This window comes from Puma concolor, chromosome B2 (genome assembly GCF_028749965.1).
Source record: "Puma concolor isolate L17-30 chromosome B2, mPumCon1.1.hap2, whole genome shotgun sequence".
NCBI lineage: Eukaryota > Metazoa > Chordata > Mammalia > Carnivora > Felidae > Puma > Puma concolor.
This window is the reverse complement of record NC_141671.1, coordinates 5,135,322-5,156,169: the sequence shown is the minus strand read 5'-3', so window position 1 is coordinate 5,156,169 and position 20,848 is coordinate 5,135,322. Positions and strand designations below refer to the sequence as shown.

Below are 20,848 nucleotides of genomic sequence, written 5' to 3'. Positions count from 1 at the left end.
GTCTCTCTCTGTCCCAAAAATAAATAAAAACGTTGAAGAAAAAAAAAAAAAAGAAAGAAAAAGTGACCCTTTGGAAATAAAAACAGAACGGTCCCTCTTCTGGTGGCTCCGCAGCTGTGTGTGTCTCCCGTATCGCCAAAGGGCCTCGGAGAGGAGATGGACGATTACATTTTATGTTTGCAGATTCCTCTTTTCCAAACGCTCTGACACCTCCTCCGTATCCTGATAGCGACCCTATCAGGCATGACAGTTATCATGATCCCAGTCGTCCAGGTAAGGAAACCAACCTGTATGCAACTGTTCCATTCTGGAACTAGAATCTGACTTTCTCCCTCCCAGATGTGTCTTGTGTCTACCCATCTCCATTTTCCTTCGGCGGAGAAGGCAGAATTCCTCCTCTAGTTTTCTTTGGCTGTTTCTCTTTTTTTAAATGTTTATTTATTTTGAGGGAGAGGGAGAGGGAGAGGGAGAGGGAGAGAGAGAGGGAGAGGGAGAGAACAAGTGTGCTTGTGCAGGGGAGGGGCAGAAAGAGAGCGAGAGAGAATATATCAAGCAGGATCCACACTGTCAACACAGAGCCTGATGCAGGGCTCGATCCCACAAACCGCGAGATTAGGACCCGAGCCGAAATCAAGAGTCAGGTGCTTAATCAACTGAGCCACCCAGGCGCCCTCTTTGCGTGTTTCTTAATGTGACTTTCCATCGCCCTGGAGCAGAGGGTCATCAGTGTTCAGAAGGCCCCACAGTACTAATCAGGCACTCAGATGGCTCAGGAAGAATGGCTAATACTTGTCTATGACCCCCTTGCCTTGTATTTTCTTATTCTATAGCCAACCATTCCTACAATGAGGTGCTCATTATGGGTTAACAACACAGCACAATGATACTGACAGCATGTTAGACTCAACAAAAATAAATGAGCAATCTTTGCTACTCAAGGGAGATGCCCTCCCTGGATCTTATACTCTTGTGGTTAAGTCCAGGAAATCACGACCACCCTTAGGAACTCAGTCATTATGTTTATTTGAAAACATCTGCTACGCTGAAATAAATATTTAACCTCCCTCCCAGCTCCTGTAACTTCCTATCAACATAACTATCAATAACCTCTAGAAAAAGCCTAATATACTGTAACATCTAATCTAGAAGTTCCCAAACTTGGCTGCAATTAGAGTCACCTGGAGAACTTTTATTTTCTTCTTCTTATTTTTTTTTTACCTGGAGAGCTTTAAAAAAATTTTTTTTTCAACGTTTATTTATTTTTGGGACAGAGAGAGAGCATGAACGGGGGAGGGGCAGAGAGAGAGGGAGACACAGAATCGGAAGCAGGCTCCAGGCTCTGAGCCATCAGCCCAGAGCCCGACGCGGGGCTCGAACTCACGGACCGCGAGATCGTGACCTGGCTGAAGTCGGACGCTTAACCGACTGCGCCACCCAGGCGCCCCTGGAGAGCTTTTTAAAACTGTCATTCTCTCCAGAGATTTCGATTTAGTTTATCTGGGGTGGGGCCTGGGGATAGTTATCTTTAAAAAAAAAATCTTCCCAGGGTTTAGATTTTCTCTGCACACGGTATGCAGCAATCACTGATCACATCTCTTTTCCATTCTTTTTTTAAAAAGATTTTTTTAATGTTTATTTTATTTTTGAGAGAGAGAGACAGAGCGGGGGGGGGGGGGAGGGAGGGAGGGAGAGAGAGAGAGAGAGATGGCATGAGCTGGGGAGGGGCAAAGAGAGAGGGAGACACAGAATCTGAAGCAGGCTCCAGGCTCCGAGCTATCAGCACAGAGCCCGACGCGGGGCTCAAACTCACGAACTATGAGATTGTGACCTGAGCCGAAGTCAGATGCTTAACCAACTGAGCCACCCAGGCATCCCTTTCCATTCTTTTAATATCCAAAAAATTAAGTCATGCATGGGTCTCCAGTCATCTAATTCCAATTCTACTACACAAAATATTTGAAAAAGGCACTGTAAGTCTTCACTGGAAAAACAGCACAATTGTATCTTTATTTAATGGCAAAAAAAAAAAAAAAAAGAAAGAAAAAAGAAGAAAGAAAGGGAGAATGGTTCTGGGAATCGTAGGACTTAGAAAAACTTTGCCATTGTCGTGAAGACTTAAAAGTAAAGCCTTCTACCTCTGGGCTGTTGGGACTAAAGGACTCAGCCGGCCTGGGTTTGTGACCAGCAGCACCGCTTTGTGAGTGCAGCTTTGACACGTTGCTTGACCTCAGTGACCTCATCTGTAAAAAGGGGATGAAGAAAGGACAGAGCTCATAGGTTGCTGTGAATATTAAAGAGGTTAATGAATGTCAAATGCTTAGAACAGTGAATAAGCATTTGCTATTTTTATCATTACAGTGATGAGAATGTGTTATCAAGTCATTTTTAGTTTAATAAGGTCTAGGTTGAGACTTCCTTGTGCACCTCCCAGAGGAGAAGAGCTTCTCAGGAGTTGATTTCGTGAGTTTCATAATTTACCTAGGCACTCGTTTGTATGTCCTGTGCATTCTCTAGTCTCTTGAAAGTTGAATTAGTAAACTGAGCTAGTGAGAGACTATGGAATATATGCAGAGGGGGACAAAAAATTGATTTTCCTATTTAAAACATGTAGTTGGTGAGGGTCGGGGGTGATGAGCGCCTGGCTGGCTCAGTTGACAAAGCATGGGACTCCTGATCTCGGGGTTGTAAGTTTGCGCCCTACGTTGGGGAGGGAGACTACTTAAAAATAAAATCTTTTAAAAAATACATTTGGTATTAAATATGGTGCAGGACCCTCGGATATTTTACCCCTGAGCAGGCAGTTTTAAAAGTTAAATTTCCGTGGTATGATTTGCTGGCGTTTTAGTCAACACCATCCAGACAATCAGCCACTCTGAACATTTTCTTTTTTGAAGGATGTCATCCACACTGTATGTTTCTCAAACCTCTTCGCAGACTTTGGAACCGAAAGTACAGAGAACACTGAGTGTGGGTGTTGAGTACAATTGAAGGGGATGAGCACAATTCAGAATGTGAACTAAGTGACGTCTTTCAAAAATGACACAAATTCACATACGAATGCATTTTGATCCCATGGAGGGATAGAATTTTTCTGTGCACCAAAAACACATCATTTGGCAGGATGGTTCTATTGTTTTTGTTAGCAACGCGGGCGTTCCAGCCCACGAGCAGACGCCCTCCAACTGTTCAGTCTGGGGTATTTGGGGTGAAGAGGAGAGAGGACAACAGTGTGGTCAGGTGGCTAGACCCAGCCAGTCACCATATCCCAGCCCGCTGCCACCATCCAGAGCTGGATTCCGGATTACGCTGTGTGCCATAATTAATATTCGCAGCAAGAGAGCGCGGTATTAAATTTACAGTTACGTTTCCGTTAGTACTTCTGGAGTCAAGGAAAACGGTTTACACGAGAGCATTTGTCCCAGCAAAGCAGCAGACACGTAAATGCTGTGGTTGCAAGTATTCTGCATTTCCAGAGAGTGGACTCAAGCAATTTCATGCCATCGAAGTTCAAGCTTGACAGAGGGTCTCAAGTCTTACAGGGTCTTAGGGAAGGCCATAGCCGTTGTCTTTGTGAGGGGTAGAGAGAAGCGGCAAGTAAGAACAAGGAAGCGGCAGGATCCAGAAGCTTGAACACACACGGGCACACAAAGACGCATCAAGTTGTGTGGTATGTGGTTACAGAACCAGTCTATAGTCACACAACTGGTGTGCATCTCCTCCTTGGGACAATGACCTCTGTTTGGTTTCCTCTTCTGTAAAATGGGGATCATTACACCTATCTCTTAAAGTCTTGTGAGGATTAAGGGACGTCAGACCTGTAAAGCAAAATGCCAGGCACGATGTGTGTACTCAGGTGAAACTGACGGCTATCACGATCATCACCATCATTGCCATCCTCATCAAAGTCAAGAATAAAGACACCAGCTGCCTTACCTAAACAGTGAAAGTTTTATGTTCTCATGCTCTGATTTATTTTGAGAATCAGGTTGGTCTTGCTAGAGCCCCAAATCTCAAGTGGGAAATTCTGACACAGTAACAAGATTATTATGGACTTGCGACTCGGTTGTCTGAGCCAGGCTCCCCCGTGAGGGGTGCAGGGCCAAGCGGTGAGTCGTGCTCAACTGCCCCTGAAGACAAGATCTGATTAGGGCACGTAACTTTGCCCTAGAAAAGCAGGGTCACTGTTTTCCAAACAATACCAACCGAAGGCCAAGTATACATGTTCTTTTTCTCTTCATGAAGCGTCCTTAGGTTGCTCCTTGGCATCTTTAGTGGAACGCAGTGGAGGAATGAGAAAACAGTAGAGAAAACACACGAGGTGTGCCTTTTGAATTTCACTGCAAGGCGTTGGTTCGTTGGTTTACCTAGCTCAGTTTAACCTCCTCTACCTATATTGGTTCCCACAAGGGAATCCGCCCTCTGGGGAACCGCTGTGTTTTGTATGTCCGTTGTTCTGATAGCAGTAACTTCAGTGATCATCTACCGTGGACCGCCTTTTGCCTGGCGTCAAGGAATTCGGAGCAAAGCCTGCGGCTCAGTTGGACGTGAACATTCACTCAGAATACTGACGTCTGGCTCCTCCTTTTGGTACTTCTTTAGTTTTTAAGCTGCACGTTATTGTAGCCTGTCTCAAACTTTTGCAAAAGTCATAGAGTATAATTTTTCAAGCAGACGTTTATCAAGTCCTGTTCTTCTCTGAACGATTATATACGAGTTTAAGCCGTCTATTGCTCGACAAAAGTCATGAGGATATTTCCATCCATGTCTACTCAATGCCTCACAATTTGTCCAGATGCTTTGTTTTAGTTTTTGGAAGCCACTGGATCCCAGGGGTTCAGAGGCAGTGTGGAAGCTAGTGATCCTGGCTATAAATCCCCCATCAATGCTGACAAAGGAAATCATCATCATTCCCCCTGAATTATTCCCATAAAAGAAATTATACTCAGGGTCCGTCAAGATAACTTCCGTTGCACTGATTTGAAAAATGGGCACTTCTGGAAAAGATGAACTGGGAGTTAAGTCAGTAAATTAAAGCTATTGTTCTGGGAATCATTCAAATCCAGGCAGTCCAAATCTGAGGACTCTATTTGGGATGCAAATCGAAGGGAAAAAAAAAATATCCCCCGTTTAACAAAGCAACGCAAGTTGGCATATCACACACTGTGGTTACTGCTTTAAATCTTTTCTCCTAGAGAGAGAAAGAGAGAGAGAGAGAGAGAGAGAGAGAGCGGCAAATCGTGAAAGGATTAAGCAGACCTGACATGATTCATTTTTCTTCGACTGCAGGTAATTACCCCATATAATTCTCGTCCGCATAAATTAAAACTGCATGAATTAACAATAATGCTGTTTTCCTACATTCAGTAACTAAGACAAAAGTGATCGGGGACGCTTTACCCGTGGGTATGGATTAGACAATAGTCTTTATGAAAGGAGACGAATGATTCCTTTTTTCTCTGCTTTTTCTCTTTCCCTCCCCCTCAGAGCGGTTCAGATCTCTGAGGCATCGCGAGGGTCGGTCTCGCGCCCTGAGAAAGGAGGCTCGTCACTGACAACGGTGTAATCTACCAAGACATACTGATCACTCAGAATGGTGTCTGTTTCATTTCTCCAGCAGAGCATCTATGCAGACGCACCGCTTACCTCGCTGGAATCGTGAACGCCACGGCTGCCTAATGTGAAACAGCTTCTCGGCGATTACAGCCGAATGGCGAGGAGTCTCATTAGTGCCTGGATGTCAGCTGAGAATCTTGGCCTGCAAACTGCCTGGACAGACTCTGAGTTACTGAGTTGCTGCTCTAAGCGATCGGGTAACCGGAGTGCAGTTCAGCCGGCTTCCCGAGGGTGCTGCTAACCGGCGGTTAATTTCTGTGGGAACTCTGAACTTGGGGGTCTTTGTGTATTTACATCCACAGCCACAGCCCAGACTCGGAAGCCAGACGGCCCAGGTTGAAAACAGTGCTCTGCTCATACGAGTCTTGCTGGGCCTTATTTCTCTCATCTATACACCGGAGGTGATAAGGGGAATGACCTCAGTTTATTATGAGGACTCAGGGAATTAATCCATGTGCTGGGCACACTGAAAATGCTACTAGGTGGTAGCTATTCTTATTAAGATGACTATTATATAAAATGTTTTTCTTTAGATTGTTTCACAACCTAAGGGGGGCTTTCTGTCAACATGCAGTATCACATACATGTACACGCATCTGTAAGTCAAGATTTGCATTTATTTAAAAAAATCGTGGGGCACCTGGGTGGCTCAATTGGTTGAGCGGCCAACTTCAGCTTAGGTCATGATCTCATGGTTCTCATGTTTGAGCCCCGCGTCGGGCTCTCTGCTGTCTTCTGATCCTCTGTCCTCCTCTCTCTCTGCCTCTCCCCTGCTTGTGTGTGTTCTCTCTCTCTCTCTCTCTCTCTCTCTCTCAAAAATAACAAACATTAAAAAAAAATTGCCATGACTTCAGACACTCCGGTGCCCAGGAAGGCCTGGCCTCTGTACCATTCAGGATCACGTGATTTACCTACAGGGAGATGATGGAGGGAAGGTCCTTTTTGCCACGTGTAGAATCTATGTGCACAAGGTCTACCTGGGTCCATTTCCCCTCCCCCCCCATTGGATTGTAAAGGATGAAACTAGTTCCTTAAGTGAAAAACTACACATTTTCAGTACCTCTAGGTCGATAACCATATACTCGCACATATGGAAGCATCTTGAGTTGATGCAGACCCTTTGTCTCTTGCTTTGGCTAGTTTCTTCCATCAGGGGAAAGAGCCATTTTGCAGTGATCAGAGCCAAAAAAAAAAAAAAAAAAAAAAAATTGCATCTGGAAAATATCTTATTGTGAATAAACACACACTGAGGATCTTTTGAAAAAAAGAAAACAAACAAAATAACAAACCCTTGAAAAAGAAACAGCACATGTCATTTCTATCCTATTTTAGGCCAAAGACCATTATGACAAAATTCAAAGGTCAAACTTTTTTCGAAATGTCATGGGAGCCTGAAACGCGAGCAGTTCCTGACCTTTCTGATGTCATTACAGGGGGCAGGTTTCCACTTGCAAAATAAAGCATCAAACTGAGAGCACTGGCCAGGTAACGAGAGACAATAATCAGACTTTGGGCTCCCAGTGAATTTGGTTTCAAATAGGCCACCTTTCGGTGACTGAAGGCGGCGGACAGGCAGAACAAATCACCTCTCCCTCTCTCCAGCTTAACACCGATTTTGCTACAGAGGCTAGTTGAGCGGACATCCTGGGGCGGACAGACCCCCATGAGGGCGTGGGAACACTCAGTGCTGACCCAGCGCCTTCTGCACACGCACACTGTCATCTTGGACAAGCTGTTTCATCCTGAAGTTTTGTGTCCCAGTGTGGGGGGCCAGGAGCATTACTGGGAGTCCCGCTACATCACAGGGGGCTGGGGTTTAAGCGGGACACGATGATGAAAGCTGCTGAAAATCCAAACACCCACAGAACATATGACGGTACCACTCAGATGAACGTATCACCATATTCTAGCATCAAGGGGGTCTTGAACTTGGACTTCAGGAACGGTAAACTTTAGGTATCAGGGAAGGAGGTGTGTGCAGAAAAGAAGTGGTAGGAAGCAAGAAAAAGAGAAAAAGAGAAGGCAGCCTGTGGGGAGCAGGGCCTCCAGCGTGGCAGACCGTACCTTGGGGACCAGGTCCCTGGGGCCCGCCGGCTACTGTTCCAGGTCTTGTCCACCTCCTCAGAGGTCGTTCCCCAATTTGAGGACGCTCCCCCCAGCACCTCTACTGGCCACATCGAGGCAGCTCTGCTTTAAAAAGAACTTATTTGGGGGCGCCTAAGTGGCTCAGTCGACTGAGCGTCTGACTTCGGCTCAGGTCATGATCTCACGGTTCGTGGGTTCGAGCCCCGCGTCGGGCTCTGTGCTGATGGCTCGGAACCTGGCACCTGCTTCGGATTCTGTGCCTCCCTCTCTCCCTGCCCCTCCCCCACTCGCGCTCTGTCTCCCTCTGTCTCAAACATAAACAAACATCAGAAAAAAATTTTAAAAAGAACTTATTTGGATTCTTGCTCATTTACCTGCTGGCTTCGGCAGTTTGAAAACCCTCAGGGCTACCAGTCCCGTGCAAACAAACCAAAACGTTTGGCTAAAATGTGTATACATTTTAAGAATGAGTTTCTTAGGCTGATCTCCTACAGGAGAAGGCGGCTTTAGATTTAGATATGCTTCTACCGACAACTCTCGTGTTATCTCCTTCGATTGAAGAAATGTGACAGGAATAACACGAGACGGTGTTCATTTTCTGCATCTGACTGTTTGGACCAACGTAGGAAGGGCGTGTTGGGTGGAGATACTGTTGAAGACTCTTTGGAACGTATAATGTGCCCTACAGACTGACCGTATACAGTTAAGAGTTAAGCTACAGAACATCGATATTTACCCCTAACACTGAGACACTTACGCACAATCTCTCCTTAACGCCACCCTGCCAACGATACATGACAAATCAGATAGTAACTTCTAGTATGGCAAACGGGCAACTATTCTGGTGCCTTTTCCTCCCCTCCCCCTCATGCTTTAATGGCTTAATAACATTTGTCAAGCTTCCTAAAAATCTCAGGCATCCACTTCTGTTCTGCCTCATGCCACAGTCCCTCAGAGCAGGACAGTAAGGAGTGCTGTGCCCCCACCCCCCCACCCCCCCGGGCTCCCCGTGACTTCCCACAGCAGCTGCACTCAATATACATGACTGGCACTCGACATCATTCCAGCCTTTGAGTCAGATGCCTCCCGACTGAAGCTGGGAAGCACAAAGGCGCATTTCCCAGAACCCCCTGCAACTCGGATCCCACATGTGATGCAAGGGGGCTTCCCCCGGGTGCACTTGCACGAGATTTGAAGGCAGTAGTGATGGGGACGCTGCAGGTATGTTTCCTGTGGCTGATGTAACAAATCAGTACACATTTAGTGGCTTAAGATGACACACATTTATTCTTTTATAGTTTCAGAGGTCAGAAGTCTGACATGGGTCCTGCTGGCTAAGATCAAGGTTTCAGCACACGGTGTGCCCTTCGGGAGGCGCCAGGGGATTATCCATTTCCTTGCGTCTTCTGGCTTCTAGAGACCACCTACACTCCTTCTCCGTGGCCCCCGGCTTCATCTCTCTTATCGCCATGTTGAATCTCTCTCATCCTCCCTCCATAGTCATGTGACCACAGCTCCTCTTTTAGAGACCCATGTAACGGGACTGGGCCCACCTGGAGAATCCAGGGTAATCTCAAGGTGCTGGACTCAATTACAGCTGCAAAGTGCCTTTTGCCACGTGAAGCAACACATTCACAGGTTCTGGGGAGCAGGATGTGGATATCTTTGGGGCGGGGAGCTTATTTTGCCGACTGTGCTGTACTTCTTCTCCTCTATGGTAACTACTGGTGACCACCCTCCTGGACCGTCTGGCTTTGCCGTGCTGCCTTCCCAACTGGCTGTTTTCTGGACCATGGCTGTGGCAGCCTCATTCGGGAGCTGGTGGCTTCTCAAATGGGCGGGCAGCTTCTTGATGATGGATCAGGCAGGGGCTCCATTAGTGACCCAACGTTACCAGGTGGCTTGGCGTGTGACCCAGCAGCTCCGTAAGCCATGTTATTTTATATCCTTTTTGCCGAGTGGATCCTGTTGTCTGCAACTGAACCCAGACGCGTGGTCTCAGTGCTAGAACCTTGTGTGCATCGCCCTCTCTCTTTTCTGAGCTCTGCTTATTTCTGAGGATGAAGTATCACCAAGACAACACGAAATCGGCTTAGCACTTGGGAAGGTAGGAATCATCCCAAAGTGGCTTCAAATGCTACCAGTAACTTTCTAAACTAAAGGTAAGGCATTGCTGCTCAAGGGTTAGCAGCTGGCAGTTGGCTTGGAGCCTTTGTGTACAGGAGTTAACCTTGAACCTCCGCATACAGCAGGGCACCTACTGTGTGTCACGTTAATCAGAAGGTAACCGGCGCAGTTAAGGCCAAGGCCACGTCACTCCAGGCCTTCGTATGTAGAAAAAAGTGGGGAACTCACAAGCTCCACTGGGAATAACCTCTTAGGAGTTGCACTAGCTCCACGAAACTGTCACTTTGAATTTATCCCTCCAGTTCGGAGAAGGGAAAACGCATGTGTCCCTGGTGTTCGTCTGTGCTGTTGTTGTGTTTATAAGGTGCCCTCCCCACCCCGCAGCAGGCTCCTGCCCTTGCCTCCCTTCTGAAACTCCTCCTAGAGGACAAGGACAGAAGGAAAGAAGCTCGAGGAGAATGGGGTCATTGTTCCTTCAGTTCCTTCCTGGACAATTTGCTTGAGAAGGAAGAGATCACCTCCAGGCCAGAGGTGAAGACCAATGGCATTCAATTCAAAAGACAAACGACAGAAACGACAAGGAGTGACACCACACTGGCTTTCTGCGCGCAGGCTGCTTTTTGGGACACTCAGCGCCGGCTTTGTTTCAGCATTTCTCGGCCTTATTAATAGCCCTGTTTCATAATTATTCCCATCTGACCTCTGCCAGGCATGCCTCCACACCGTCCCGGGCTTTCTTCCTACCTTCAGTGTGGATCTTCCATCTGGGTCACGGGCAGTTGGTTAGTATTTGATGCCTGCCATTTGCTCCCCACGCATGCGAAGCCCCGAGGGCACAGGAACAAGGGAAACAGAGCCTCTGGGTCCTCAGGGAGCTCACAGTCTTTCCTTTTCCATCCCATTGGTCTGTATGCCTACACCAGGCTCGGGAACGAAATCTCCACCCACTGCTCCCATCACAGCCTTCTTCTCCTCCCCTGACCTCATAGCCCTTATTTCTAGGATGACCGTGTAACTTATTGTCCAAACTGGAACACTTCTGAGCAAAAGAGGGTGCTATTAATAATTATGCTGCTGCGTCACAAGATGCGGACAGGGCAAACCAAGACGTGTGGACGGCACACTGCTCAACACGACTGGGTTCTTCCTACTTCTCTTCCAGACTGTGCACCCCCTGGAACCCACCTACAATCAATATCTTACACTTTTATACTGAATGCAAACTCTAGCTTCGGCCAGAGCCCAGAACAGTTGCTCAGTAAACAGGTGCTTAAATCGAAAAAAATTTAGCACTCCCCTACATTACGACGTAACACTGCGGACTTGGACTTCAAATCCACTCAGGAAATGAACATGACTGTTAATCACTCTATTATATTTTAGAATGCTGGACAGTGTGAAAAATATTCCTTTGTCTAAGACTCCCCCCTCCTTGCTCTAGCAGAGAGCGTGTTTTGATCTCGCGGAACACAACACAGACACGTTGCCCCTCATCTGCTTTCACTGTTAAAAAAAAAGCCAATTTCCTTTTTGATTAGTGTAACGAACATGTGAAAATATTCAGTGTCACATAAACAATGCACAATAAAATAAATTGCCGTGGCTTCTTTTCCTGATGGTGTCCAGCGTTTCCAATGAGGGAGGGCAACCCAGCGTCAGGCCATGTGTCAAATGATCTTTTCTAGAGAGCCTGCGAAACTCTGAGGAAAACATCTATGATTTTTAAGGAACATTTCCAACGGAAGTGATGAGTGTACTGTGACCAAAGAAAACAGCAACAACAACAACTCCTGGCCATTCACGCCATTAACCCAGAGAGGAACCTGGTGGCCTCGGAGAGGAGATCCAGAGAGGGAAGCGGGCGTGCGGGTGTTTCCATATGAATTCACCGAAGATAAACGTGTCGAGTGATTCCGCTTAGTGGGAACTCGAAGGCTTCCGTGTACACAATGGTGAGGTTTTCATTTTCAGGGGGAGAAAGCTGTCTCAAGAAACGATAAGGATATGATTTCACAAGTGGGGAGAAATGAAAAGCCAGAGGCGGGTTCCCTCCAGGGGACAGGGAAAGGCACACCATCGTTTTCCTTTCTGAACAGATCTTTCCAATAATCACACTGTGGGGTGTTTATGTGACAACTGCTTTATGACACCATTCTGCATCCAGATTTGCCTTTGGGGAGCCAATTATGTGTGGCTGGTCTCTCCGTACCTCCTCTCCCCACCCCCACCCCCGATTCCCTTGTTTCATTGTCTGTTTTCAGCTGGTATTCTTTTCTGGTTGAATGGCCACAAACACAAGCTGTCCATCTCCTCCAGCTCCTGGAGTTCGGCTTGGCAGATGAAAATAACCTTGGTAAAGAAGCTGTTCAGAAGCACGAGGCCCTGCACAGGCCACCAGTGCAGAGGAAGCTCAAATGGAAAGTCAAATCTGTTGCCCCAAGGAGCACCGATCGTGTTAAATCACACGGACTTTCACTTCTGCACCGCTTCCTCCCAAGAAAAGAAACTGGTTTTAGACTTCTTACTTCTTTCCAGAATGAAAACAAAACAGCTTTTTTATTCCCCCCGCCCCCCCCTCCAACCCGCTGAATGCAGTGAACAGTAAAAGACAACACTGGTTTGCAAACCCTTCGGCCCAAGGGACCATTGTTTGCTTCCTGCAACCGCTCACTATAAATCGTGCGGGCTGTTCCGCTCACTGTGCAGAACTGCCTTTGTCTGTGTTCTAGTCTCTTGACACTGAGGGATGAGCCAATAATCCGTGAATTAAACCAAAATATAACAGAGAGGTGACTTGGGTGCATTTGGAAGTCGGTGAGTGGTTGGTATCACAGCTGGGCAGGGGTTTTGCCGTAGTAGGGATGTTTCCACTTAATGACCTCAGATTCAGGGCAAGACACCGGCCATCACGGGCGGGACCCCAAGCCAACGGACTTCAACGCTAAAGACTGGGATTTTTAGGTGAGTTTAGTTACCCCCATGTATAGATATAAATAAATAGCTCCCTCCAGGCCCCCTTGGCTTCTCTAGGTCACTTGTGAAAGGGGATAGGTCCCTTTTCTGCTGGAAATAATTTTACTTCGCAGTCCACAAAAGGAAGGAGAGCCATTTCTGGAATCTGTGTCTGGGTACTCAGAGTGCCATGCGAGTCCTCAGTGCATGCTTTCGGTTTTTCCCTGCCCTCGCTTAGTATTTCTTTATATTTATCCTAACGGTAAAATATTCAGAGCAAAATGTCATGTTGGAGTGTCAGAGACAGAAGCAATACTGATTGGGGGTCTTTTTGGAAAAGCCACATACACAGCTTGTGTTTACTAAACACATTCTCCAACGGTCAGGTTTTCAGATGTTCGGACAGACACGTGTTTTACCTTCTGGGGGAAGAGCCCTAGCTTGGCAGGATCTGAAGTGAAGGGCAGGCCAGGCACCGGAGGCTTGACCCTGAGGGCTGGGCTGGGAGGTAGTGGTGAAGAGGGGGGAGGCCCTTTTCCCTAGCTGCTGTTACCCTGGCTGGACCCACCCCTGCAATTTGCTCCTACAGAAGGGGAATGGTTACTGGCTGCTTCCTAAGTAACCACTGGAGAATAGCCTGGCCATGCTGGTTCTTAGAGTTCACAGTGACGCCACCTGCTTGTGACAGCCGCTAAAACAGATAGATGGAAACAATGGGGGAAGCCGCTGGTTGGTAGCCCGGGAGCTCAAGAGTCTGGTCCAACAAGACTGGAGGAGCAAGAGGAAGCAGGCAGATAAGCCAATACTGGGGTGGGGGTGGAAAGGAGAGGAGGAACATTCTCAGAGCCAGAGAAACCTGACAGAAAACAAAAAGGAAGAAATGACCGCGTGTCAATCAGGTAACACAGGGGCAAATGCTGGCAGAAGAAGCCCGGCCCCAGCCCCGCAGAGAGGGCCAAGTGCAGTGTCTTTGCGAATGGGGGCAAGGGTCAGTCGCAGTCCTAGAACTTCAACCAAGGACACGGATCTGAGCGTGTAAGAGGTGGCGGCAGGAGGAAAGGCAGCCCGACGTGATTTCTCACACTGTCCTGACGGTCCCCCGCCCCCAATCAAAAGCTTCGACGTTTCCGCTCGGTCACTCGAGCAACACGTGGGTACCTCTGGGACAAGAACCTTCGAGGCCGCCAATGCCTTCTCTGAGACCCTCCCCCCGCCTCCCTCGCCCGGCTCTCTGGGTTTTCCACCCGCTCTCCGCCCCCCCCCCCCCCCCCCGGGAGCTGCCCCTTCGCACTGAGGACTCGCATCGCGCGCTCCGCCCCCCGGGGAGCTGCCCCTTCGCACCGGGGACTCGCATCGCGCGCTTCTGGCACCGTAACATCTGGGTGGCTTCCGCCTGCGCAATTTCAGGCAGCGCCCGCTCCCTTACACGTGAGCTCTTCTCTCTCTGCTCCCTACCCCCTGGGGAGGGGACAGGAGGCTACAGTGTCGCCGGTAACAGAGTTGCACTTGCTCTTCTCCTGACCCCTCCCAGGCCACGGGAACTTGCAGGGCGCTCCCGGTCCTCAGGTGCATCGCCCTTCCCCCCCATCTTTGCAGACACAGGTCGGCCGCCGCGCTCGCCTCTTCTCCCGTTTGTCACCTCGCCCACCAGCGCCCTCCCCACCCGGGCAAGGGGATTTCAGACACGCGGGGAGGAGGCTGGGTCATAGCCGGGCTCAACCCGGCAGCCTCGGGACAAGTTCAGACGCTGGACACCGAGATCCCAGCCCCGAGCGGGACTCGGAGCGCCGGAAGTCGCTGGGTGACAGCGGGCCGCGGGACGCGCCGGAGGGCGTCCGCGCCCGCACCCCCGGGAGCCTCTCCCCCGCCCCCGCTCGTCCGGCCGTGCGCCCCCCCCCCCCCCACCTCGCTCCAGGAACGCCCCGGGCCCCGGGGCGCTGCCGCGGGCTCCTCACCGTCCCCGCGGCCAGTCCTCCGCTCCCCCCGGGCGCCCCTCGGCTCCGCCCGCAGGGGTGCGTGTGCCCCTGTACGCTCGGCAACTTCGCGCCCCTCCCCTGCGGGCAGCCGACGCGCGGACCCTCCCGGGCGCACGGACCTCAGCCGGGCTGCAGGCAGACCCAGCAGCCGGAAAGAACCCGCGAGAGGTGCACATACCTAAAGACGGAGGCTCCTTGTCATGACCGGGGGACCCGGGGCTCTCGGGCGCGTGTAAGAGCCTCCGGCCAACGCGACGCCGCGAGCCGCGCTCGCCCCGCGGGGGTGCGGGGACAAAGGGCCGCGGGGAGCAGCGGGGACCCTGCGCGCAGACCCCAGCCGCCCTCCCGCGTCCGCTCCCGGCAGCTGCGGCGAGGGGTGCGCGACGCTGGCGGAGCCGAGCGCGCGGGCGGAGGGGAGGGGGGGGCGGGGAGCCGGCGCAGGGGAGGCGCGGCCGCGGGCCCGGCGGCGTCGGCGGAGCGGGGAGGGGGCCGGGGGAGACAGCTGCTCGACAGTCGCTCGGGCCGGCTCCGCCAGGCTGCGCTTTGCTACCCGCCTGCAGCCGATGGCGGGCGCGCGGGGGAGCCAGCCGGCTGCAGAGTACACGGGGGCGAGAGGGCAGGGGAGGCCGAGGCGAGCGAAGACCCCTCTAGCTCACCTTTGGGGATTTGGGAGAGAGGCTGTGCCTGGAAAACGCGGGGGGGGGGGGGGGGGGGAGGGGGCGGCAGCGGCGGTGTGTGTGCGCGCGCGCGCGTGTGTGTGGTGGGGGGTGGGGGTGGGGTGAAGTTGGTTGCTCAAGGTGAGAGTTGTGTTGGAAAGCCCCCCAGGGGAGGTCGGCCTTGGGTGGGCACTGCCGTAGGCTTGTTTGGGTAGACAGATCCTGTAATGGTGGGGGAGAAACGGTTTTTATTTTGTTTTGCTGGATTTGACCTTTGGGAAACACATTCCCATTTTGGAGTGGGAACTCTAGGAGACTGGGAGTCTCTAAGGCCCCAGAGATGAAGTCTCTGCCACCTGCTTAAACAGGGAACGTCTGCTGTGCTTCAGTTTCCTCATCCGTAAAGCCACCACCGTCCTGTACAAACTGTGGCTGTAGGGTACGTGAAATAGAACAGCACTGCCAGCCCCAGCTTGGGATTTGGTAACTTTGTGAGCGAGCTAGTGAGAATGGATGAGCTTTGTGGCGCCTGGGTGGCTCAGTTGGTTAAGCTTCCCACTTCAGCTCAGGTCCTGATCTCTGGGTCTGTGGGTTCGAGCCCCGCCTGGGGCTCTGGGCTGACCGCTCAGAGCCTGGAGCCTGCTTCGGATTCTGTGTCTCTCTCTCTCCCCCTTCATGTTCTTGCTCAGTCTGTCTCTCAAAAACAAATAAACATTAAAAAATTAAAAAAAAAAAAAAGGAATCCATGAGCTTAGACAATGAGCAAAAGGGAACATTCCAGAAGACTGTGTCAACACCAGAACACCTATATCCAGTTGTGGTAAGGAGACTGCATATTCCCAGGCCCGGAATAGGAACAGCCAAAAACACAGCCTGATCAGCTAATCACAACCCACCGAAGGATACAATAGAAGCAGAGGGTGCTGGATGTCATGTGCACCACATGACAGGAACGTTCCAGTCTGCGTGGCCAGCTAGTCTTTGTATGTTTTCAATAGTGGTATTCTTTTCTTTTTAAATTTTTTATTAAAAATCTTTTAAAAAATGTTTAATTTTGAGACAATGCGAGAGACAGAGCGCGAGCAGGGGAGGGGCAGACAGAGGGAGACACGGAATCTGAAGCAGGCTCCGGGCTCCGAGCTGTCAGCACAGAGCCCGATGCAGGGCTCGAACTCACAAACCATGAGATCATGACCTGAGCCGAAGACAGACACTCAACTGACTGAGCCACTCAGGCACCCCCCCGCCCTTTTTTTTTTAAGTTTATTTATTTATCTTCAGAGAAAGAGAGCCAGGGCGGGCACAGAGAGAAGGAGAGAGAATCCCAAGGAGGTTGTATGCTGTCAGCACAGAGCCCGACACAGGGCTTGAACTCACAAACTGTTAGATCGCGACCTGAGCTGAAACCCAAAGTCGGATACTTATCTGGCTGAGCCCCCCGGGCGCCCCTCAATATTGGTATTCTGGTCAATAGGAAAGTCCCTCGTGAAGTTGGTTGACTTGAGCCAGTCCTTGCTACGTCGAACATTCCAGTTCATTGACGGGCTTCTTCTATCCTTGGCTTCAGAATGGGTACTTCACAGTATCATTTATTCCTGACTATAATTCTGCAGTAGGCATTATTACTCTCACTTCATGGATGGGAAAACCAAGATTCAAGAGCGTTAATGTGACTTGTCCAAGGTGGTGTTTTAAACAGCGATGTTTGTGACAATTTGTTATACGGCAGCAGATGACCGACACAGAAAGAGCAGTCTATTAAAATATGAATATGTTGTGGTCACTCTCCTGCTTAAAACCCTGTATTCCCCATTTCATAGGGTAAATCCCAACTGCATACAAATGCTCCCAAGTCCTTGCAGCCTGGGGTCCCCCCCCCTTACTAAGCTCCAGCCACAAGGGCTTTCTTTCAGTTCAGTAAAGAAGCCCGAGCCACTGCTCAGAGAGGTCTTCCTTGCCCGCCCACGTCTCTAAGTATATCCTTCCCTCTACTTATTCTTTTTTCAAAATCCTCTTTTTTTTTTTTTTTTTTAGCACTAATTATAAATTGTAATGGTCTGATTTGCCTTTTTGCTCGTTTCTTGTCTCTCTTTCCCCGGCCCGTGAGATCATATGGACGGAGAGCATTTCTGTCTTAGGTGCCGTATCCCCAGCACAGGGCAAGAGCTCGGTACCTTCCTCCCATTCTGGAGCACTCCTTCTTCTTGGTGGGTCCTTCTATTTCCCTTGTGAACCCTGCCCTTCCCGGCAGCCTCTGTCCATCTTCGTAATCTTTGCCCCTGTCCCCATATGGGAAACTCATCAAGATTCAGTTTAAACAGTCCAGTCTGTTTCTGCTTTTCCCGGGTCCCTTGTCCCCCTTTCCTGCTGTCCTCACCACAGAACTGTCACAACATCTTAGATCTTAGCATCCCTGGACATGCAGTGCCCCTTGTACCTTGGGTTGTAGCTATTTGCGTAGAGTCTGATGCTTCCAGACATTTCTGCATTTACCTCACTCTGGACAAGAACACCTGGAGAGGAGCACAGAGGTGCAGTAGGAATTTGGGGAGAAAGGGGTAAAGAGCTATTGCACGTTAGCCTCGGTGCTGATAGGGCTGTGCGGTGGGGGGGGCGAATATCCACCCTTGGGGATGGTAGACTTCTCATCTCCCCCCCATACTCGTCCACTCCTGCTGCCATAACAAAATCCCACGGACCGGGGGGCTTAAAGGACAGACATTTATTTCCCCACAGCTCTGGGGGCTGGAAGTCCAAGATCAAGGTTCTGGCTGATGTGGTTTCTGGGGAGGACTCCCTTCCCCATTTGCCGAAAGCCATCTTCTCCCTCCGTCCGCACACCGTCTCTCCTCAGTGTGTGTGCAGAGACAGCAGTGAGCTGTCTCGTGTCTCCTGCACGAGGACACTCGTCCTCGTGCATCGGGCTCCACCCTCACGACCTTATTTCCCTTCAACTACTTCCTTACTCCAAATACAGCCAGACTGGGAGCGAGGGCTTCAACATGGGAATCTGGGGGAACACAAATGTCCAGTCCACGACACCCCCTTCCCAACTCCCTGCCTTCCTGATGAGGCACGGGGCGGTTGTAGACGTCATACAAATTCTATGGGGGTGGGGGGGAGCGGGCGGAGGATGAAAAGAAGGATCTGCGTTGTCTCACTTGAGCTGACAACAATCCCTTTTTCTATTACTGTCCCCATTTGAAAGATAAGAACGCTGATGCTCTGACAGGTTGAGAAAGTAACATGGTGGCAGTCACCAAGGTGGGGCTGCTACTCACAGTCAGAGGTGATACACATTTGGCGCTCTGTGTGCTCTAGGACATTCTACTCCCCACCCCGGTTCCCCCCTTTGGGCTTGGGTATGTTGCTGGGCCTTGGGTGTGCGGGTGGGGGCAGGGCTGGGCACATTCAGAGCTAGAGGCCAGGGGACTGGGAGAGGCACGGAGGGACTGGGCAGCACAGGTCTACACAAGCAGGACACAATCCTTAGTGGAGTGTCTAGTGCGAATCCCAGAGCCCAAGGGCACATAACCAGATCGAGTCCGCACCAGGACCAAGGTCTCCCGGTGCGTAGTCCGGCCACCTTCACACTCCCTCTCCAATCACTGCCCCTGCTGTGGTCACTCCAGGGTTCATTCCTAGGTGGTTATTTCCCCTGTCTCCCCACTCTCTCTGTTAGAACACCACCTCCTTCTTCCTGGGATCCCTATGATAGCCTGACCAGGATGCTTCTATCTCAAGACGTCACTGATGCAAGCATTCGGAGACTCCTTGGTTGAGCCCTTGTAAGTTCGTCCAGGGACACAGCGACTCCCAGAGCTGGTCCGGCACTGGGGGTGGGGATATTAGAGAAAACTCTGCTAGTTGTGGGACTTTACATCACTCTTTCCTGCCAGTGGAGAGACACGGTTCTCCTAGGGGAGAAAGAGTTTGACACAGACATCCCCCTCCCCTCCACTGATGTCAGTTCTAACTGAAAACACCCCAAGGTACCAGAAAGAGCTGTTGTTTCAACTAAGGGCAGGAGACACGGAGGGGGACACGAAGGTAACCCATCTCGTGGAGTGGGGCATGAGGACACTGTAAATAACTGGGGTGGGTGTTATGAGAGAAGAAGGAATACGGATGCTATGGGAACAGCGATTATTTCTGGTTCCATAAAACAGGGCGTTTGAACTTCAGCAGTACTGACAGGGGTCTCTTTCAATCACTGAATTTTATCCTGCTTTTCCCTCATGGGCATTGGTTCAAGCCAGGCTTGGGTTGGGGAATGGCATTGGCCCAGCCAGCCTGGGGGTTCTTTCTGCCATCAGTCCATCCTCGTAAACACACAGTTCCTTAGGGAAAGCAGAGGAGCATCTAAAAGGCAACCAACTTATTTTCCGGACTTAACGATTCAGATATTTAATACAGAACTCGGAGCACGCCCGGAGACCCACTGGGGCCACTAAGCGACACTGATGGAAGGTGTCGGAGATTCCGTGACGTCTAGTGACCCCTCTCCATTTACACTCCTCTATATTCCTTCTGCCCATGATGCTAGTGCATTCTGGCTTCTCCTCTTGGTCCAGGGGGTAGCCAGATACACGTGAGATCTAAACTCTCTTCATAAATGTGGTGCTTAGTATCCATGTGGACAGCAGATCTAACATCCTGATTTCGGAATTCCTTCTCTACTCTTCTGACCTTCCTCCATAGGCATCCGACCACCCAAGTGCATGGCCAGATCACGGCTTGGAAGGCTGCCAGCCCTAAGATTCTTGAACCCCTTCCTTATACTGTAACTCTCTTACCCCCTGCCTTGCTCACATCTGCTGAATTCTTCATTTGCTGCTCTGATCAATCTTTCTGTATTCCTTTTTGTTTTTCATTTGCTAACTTAGGAAGTGCATGAGAAGCACTGTGGGGAGGAGTTTAAAGTGCAGATTTTCGAGTTACCCTCTCTCCCATTCCAATTTAGTCATTAAAAACAATTTTTTTAACATTTATTTATTTTTGAGAGACTGAGAGAAAGAGCAGGCGTGGGGGAGGGGCAGAGAGAGAGAGAGAGAGAGAGAGAGAGAGAGAGAGAGACAGAGACAGAGACAGAATTTGAAGCAGGCTCTAAGCTCTGTGGGGCTCAAACTCATGAGCCGTGAGATCATGCATGACCTGAGCCAAAGTCAGATATTTAACCGACTGAACCACCCAGGAGCCCCTCCAATTTAGTCATTTTAACAGGCGCACGGACAACTCTGGTGCCGTTGTCTCAGAAGGCACTGTTCTGGATAAGACCCAAGCAGGTGCCCGGTGCACTTGGCACTATAGTGTGGTTCTAGAAGCTTCTTCAATACACCCCACCACCCTTAGGGCCCTGCTGGCCCTGAGTTTGGCTCTTCCAGCTATGCTCTGTGTCCAAGGAACAGCCCTGTAGAGAGTCTCGGACTTGGTGACGCT

General features: G+C 50.2%; 1 protein-coding gene across 9 annotated transcripts in view; it reads right to left on the bottom strand.

Moving 5' to 3' along the window:
• RIPOR2 (RHO family interacting cell polarization regulator 2) overlaps window positions 1-20,848 on the bottom strand; it is a 233,083-nt gene that overhangs the window by 81,188 nt on the left and 131,047 nt on the right. Inside the window, exon 1 of one of the 9 annotated variants that reach the window (XM_086706108.1) lies at window positions 14,932-15,065. The exons of the other annotated variants lie outside the window; for them this stretch is intronic. The gene's annotated coding sequence lies outside the window, so the exon portion shown is untranslated. Of the gene's footprint in view, window positions 1-14,931; window positions 15,066-20,848 lie in introns of those variants that run through there. 9 annotated transcript variants of the gene reach the window in all.